The following is a 5,446-nucleotide window of genomic DNA, read 5'->3' as shown; positions in this document are numbered from 1 at the left end:
GGGTTCTATAATTGAAACACTGTTGCGGTCCTGCTGGCTGAAGCCAGGCTGGCTGAAAGCAGGTATCTGGAGTTTGTTTAGGATCTATAACTGCAACATAGTTACTTAGAGTGCAGCTCAGAGGCCGGGCCACAGCAGGGAGGAAACTTGGCTTCCTCCATCACTGGAGCAAGCAAGCCTCCTGCTCGCTTCAGCTGGATGGCTGCCAGCCGCCATCTTTGTTGGTGGTTAATTTGCATATCTCGCTGATTAGCCAATGGGAAGCGTAGCAAAGGTATGGTCAATTACCCTTTTTGTCTTTTATTAGATAGGATAACTGAAACCTATGTAATTTTATTAACCAAAGTCACCCCCATAAATTCAATAAAATTTTTTTAAAAAGACCTAAATGCTCAATAAATTTTTGAATAATACTAAATAAGAACATAAAACAAATAATGAGAAAGGGTGCAGAGGGGTGGGATGTAAAGGCTTTGCTTTTACTCATTGTATGTCTCACACCTCTCTAAGCTTCAGTTTCTTCATTTGTAAAATGGAAATAATACAAGAATCCACTTTGTAGAGTTGTTTGAATAATTGAATGAGGTAATACATATGAAGTGCTTCCCACAGTACATGGCACATAGTAAGTGGCAGTTTTACCACATGCAAGATTTGTGATGTGTCTAAATCAGAGATTTAAGAAAATCGAAGACATGTAATACTCTTTGTAATACTTTAAGCAATAAAACAAAACAACAAAAAAAGAAAATGCGTCTCAAGTTCTTTTTTTTAAAAAGATATTAAAATCAATATTTTTATTGATTTCAGAGAGGAAGGGAGAGGGAAAGATAGAAACATCAATGATGAGAGAGAATCATTGATTGATTGCCTCCTGCAAGCCTCCTACTAGGAATTGAGCCTGCAACCCAGGCATGTGCCCTTGACTGGAATCGAACCTGGGACCCTTCAGTCGGCAGGCTGATGCTCTACTCACTGAGCAACTGACTAGTGCATGTCTCAAGCTCCTATGTGCTGGTTATGAAGATAGTGCAGAGAAATAAAATGATGAAGGACTTCATGACAGGGGTGATGACTTTCATGTGTGTACAGAGTCCTTAAGTTATATCCTTCGGTGTCATTACTATGACACTTTTGATGGAGGTAATGCCACCCCTATTTTGTTAGTCAAGCAAACTGGGACTCAGTGAAATGTTCAATATCAGAAGCTAAGAGCGGCAGTGGCAGAATTCAGGCTCAGGGTATCTGACTCTAAATGTGGTAATTAGCATTTGATCTACAGCCCCATCTTATAGCTGGTTAGACCTCTGAAGAGACCTCCCCTCCCCATCTTATTTGGAGGTGCCAAGATATGATCTCACATCTTCTACTTGTCTAATATTCCTATTGAATCAGGGAAGTTAGGAACAGGGGCCATTTCCTGGCTCCGGAGAAATTGTAATGATTATTCATTACAACCCTCTCAGAAAGGGCTATAGTGTGTGATTGTCATAAAACTTGGGAATTCTCCTTTCTCTTTCCAAAGAAATATTATTAAGGGGGAAATACACCTATTAATGACAAGATCTCTTAAATGACCAGTTTGAAGGAGGTTTATTCTATTGATCAAAACTATAAACACAAAGAGGCTGTAAAAGTGCCATTTAAGGCATTACAAATAATTCCACAGAGAAATTCGTGCTGCTTTTAGTGATGAATCATTCCATAAATATCCATTGCTTGGAATGGGAGGAAGTGAGAGACAATAACATGTTCTTTTTGGCAATTTAAAAACTTCTGATTCTCTACTGAGAAATGCTCTGACTTAACTCTTTCCATCTTGTTTTCCTGGGAAAGAGGGTGAACTGGATATCGTGAGGTGTGCCTAGAACCCCTTTAGGACCGAGGAACTTGTTAAGCTCTCAGCTGAAGAAAAGCCACCTTGCAGGTTGATGATCCCTTCCTGGGGGTAGCATCAATGACAGGTCAGTGCCAGGTAGGAAGTCCCATTTTCCTTAGTCCAGTCCCGGAAGATGTGCATCTGGGGATTCAGCAGAGCTAAAAGCAGAGCCAGCTCGGCTGGCGTGGCTCAGTGGCTGAGCGTTGACCTATGATCCAGGAGGTCACGGTTCGATTCCTGGTTGGGGCACATGCCTAGGTTGCGGGCTCGAGATTCCCAGTGTGGGGCATGCAGAAGGCAGCTGGTCAATGATTCTCTCTCATCATTGATGTTTCTCTCTCTCTCTCCCTCGTCTTCCTCTCTGAAAAAAAAAATGCAGAGCCAGGACTCAAAGTTTCCCTTCCATGGTGGAGTTGGGTCCAGTATAGCATCAGGCTAGGTGCAGTCCATTAATCCATTGTGTGTGGGGGCCACATGGCTGTGGACCATGTGGCCAACTCAGGAGAGCTGGAGTGTGAGAGACGCTGAGAAATCAGGAGCACAAGAGGCAGGAGCGCCAAGAGAACAAGAGCAAGAGAGCAAGCTCCTTTGTTTAGAAGATTAAATATCTCAAATCTTCCTGTGCTTGCAGTGGCCATACCTACTCTAGCCAATGATGTGTTCCCAGGGGTGACTGACAGGCCGGTACCTTCCCTATGTCATCCAGACTTTATTGGGCTTGCATCTATTCTTCCCCTGTCCACTCCCTTCCCCCCAGCGATCTGGGGGGAATAGACCAGTGGCTTTCTGGGGTGTGTTATACTGCAGCTACCTGGCAAAGCTGCACAAATGGCATGCCTATACTATATGGCAGTGGTTCTCAACCTTCTGGCCCTTTAAATACAGTTCCTCATGTTGTGACTCAACCATAAAATTATTTTTGTTGCTACTTCATAACTGTAATGTTGCTACTGTTATGAATCGTCATGTAAATACCTGATAGGCAGGATGGTCTTAGGCGACCCCTGTGAAAGGATCCTTTGACGGCCAAAAGGGTCGCGACCCACAGGTTGAGAACCACTGCTATATGGTCTTCCATTTGTTCCTTTGCTGTTACTCATAACTATTAAATTATAATGGTGTCAAAACCAGTGTGCAGATGGCTTGAAAATGACTAACAGAAAATCCTTTATAGATGATAAAAAATTTTATAATCTTACTAGTAAATGCCTATGCCATAATTTTTGCTGTATGTGTTTTTAATGACTGAAGATCAGGGTTCTACAGAGTATGAGAGCAGGTAGAAAGTGCCAGGGTAAATAGAATGAGTGAGAGGTTAATGATTACTCCCGTGGAGGTGAACACGTCTAATAACCCATGCAACATGAAGCAAACATTACCAGGCTCTCTGTGAGCAATACAAGGAAAATCTCCTACAGAGCTGCCCCTATAAAACACAGGTTACTGCAGGAAGTAATATTGAGTTTTCCATCATTTGAGGCTATTCAATGAGAGTACGGATGGCCTATTGTTTCTGCAGTGGGGTTTCCTACACAGAGAAGTTTAGCTAGATAGTCTGGAAGAATCTATGATGCAAGATGAGGAATTTATATCTTCAGAAGAGAGGACAATTGGGATTGCTTAAAAAAGGCTTGAGAGAATTTAGCTGTGATTTTCAGCAGATGAATCTTGGATTATATTATTCATATAATGACCTTTGCTGGGTCTCTAGTAAAATATGAATAATGCTGTGATATTTTCCCTATGTGTTAAAAAGAATTAGCTATGGTCAATCTCAAGTGTAAGTGATGCTACAGGAATTCTCTCTCTTGCCCTTTCTCTCTCTCCCTCTCTCTGACAGCATGAGTGGTCTTTCTCTCTCCCACCTTGTGCCCTAGACAGTTCACATAGTCATATTCCTCTGGGACTCTACTGGGGAGAGCAGAGCTGTTTTTCTTAATGACATTCAATCTTTTTCTACAGAGATGAGCTCAGAACAAAAATAAAAGTATATTTTCTCATAGAACAACCCAATTTAGGTCACAATGGGATAAGTTTCATATTTACTTAGTTGAATCTTTCTATGAATGACATTCCTTAATGAATTTTATATAGAAGATATAGTGTTTTCATTTATTAGCAGCAAAAGAGAGAACTGTTTTATAAACATTTAAATAGATAATTTATCTATTGAAAGCTGTGATGTCCATTCAAGTGATCGTTCTGTGAATATTCCCAGAAAGCAGATGGTCTATCGGTATATGGCCTCAAGGTATTGTCCTTAAAGGGCTCTAATGTTAAGGATTATGTTAACTCTTCTGAAATCCAACCCCACCGTGCTTTCTCTCACCTCCATGTACGTTTCCTCCTTAATTTCAAATGCATAGAAGAAGCTGCAAAATTATCATTCTTGGGAGCATTTGAGATCTTGCTCTCTGGCATGTATTGTCAGTTTGGCTAAAATAAACTCATAAAAATTCTCTATAGGTTTGGACGTTCATACATCTACAATAGCAAATGGTTGATTTTATCTTTTAAAAGAATAGCTCATTCCGTTTACATTTAGTGTAATTACTGATATATTTTATTTATAATTGTATGTTCCTCCTTTTCTTTGATCTTTTTCATTGTTGAGCTCCTAACCTTGAAATTTTAGATATGGAAATTGAAAAGTGGATTTATATGTGTTTCTCCAGAAATAACATGTGCTTGCTTTTGCCAAATGAGAGGGGGCACAGTGGCCTAGGACTACTTTAAAATTAATTTTAGTTTCGAGTTTTTCCAGTGACAGAGGTAATATAAATTCCATTCTTTTTTTAAAATTAAATCTTTATTGTTCAGATTATTCCATTTGTTCCTCTTTTCCCTCCCCCCATAACTCCCCTCATCCCAGTTCCCACCCCCCCCTCCGCCCTCACTCCCCACCCACTGTCCTCATCCATAGGTGCACGATTTTTGTCCAGTCTCTTCCTGCATCTCCCACACCCCTTTCCCCACCCAAGAATAGTCAGTCCATTCCCTTTCTATGTCCCTGATTCTATTATGATCACCAGATTATTTATTCACTTGATTCTTAGATTCACTTGTTGATAGATGCATGCTTCGTGTTCATAACTAGTATCTTTACCTTTTTCTTCTTCTTCCTCTTCTTTTTTTTTTAAAATATATTTTATTGATTTTTCACAGAGAGGAAGGGAGAGAGATAGAGAGTTAGAAACATCGATGAGAGAGATACATCAATCAGCTGCCTCCTGCACACCCCCCACTGGGGATGTGCCTACAACCGAGGTACATGCCTTTGTCCGGAATCGAACCTGGGACCTTTCAGCCCGCACGCTGACGCTCTATCCACTGAGCCAAACCGGTTTCGGCATTCACTATTTCCTGAATTATTTCTGCATACTCTGAGATTTTTACAAACATAAATCCATGTATTAATCATGTAATTTAAAATGTTTATGTCTTAAGAGCAGATAGCTAGTTAAACATGGAGGAAAGAATTTAAAAAGATGATTTCAGTGACAAGCATAAATGAATCATATCTCAACAAATTCTGCTTAACATTGTATTTGAAACAGAAGCACTTAG

This window comes from Myotis davidii, unplaced genomic scaffold (assembly GCF_000327345.1).
Source record: "Myotis davidii unplaced genomic scaffold, ASM32734v1 scaffold346, whole genome shotgun sequence".
Taxonomy (NCBI): Eukaryota; Metazoa; Chordata; class Mammalia; order Chiroptera; family Vespertilionidae; genus Myotis; species Myotis davidii.
Note: the sequence above shows the minus strand (reverse complement) of the source record.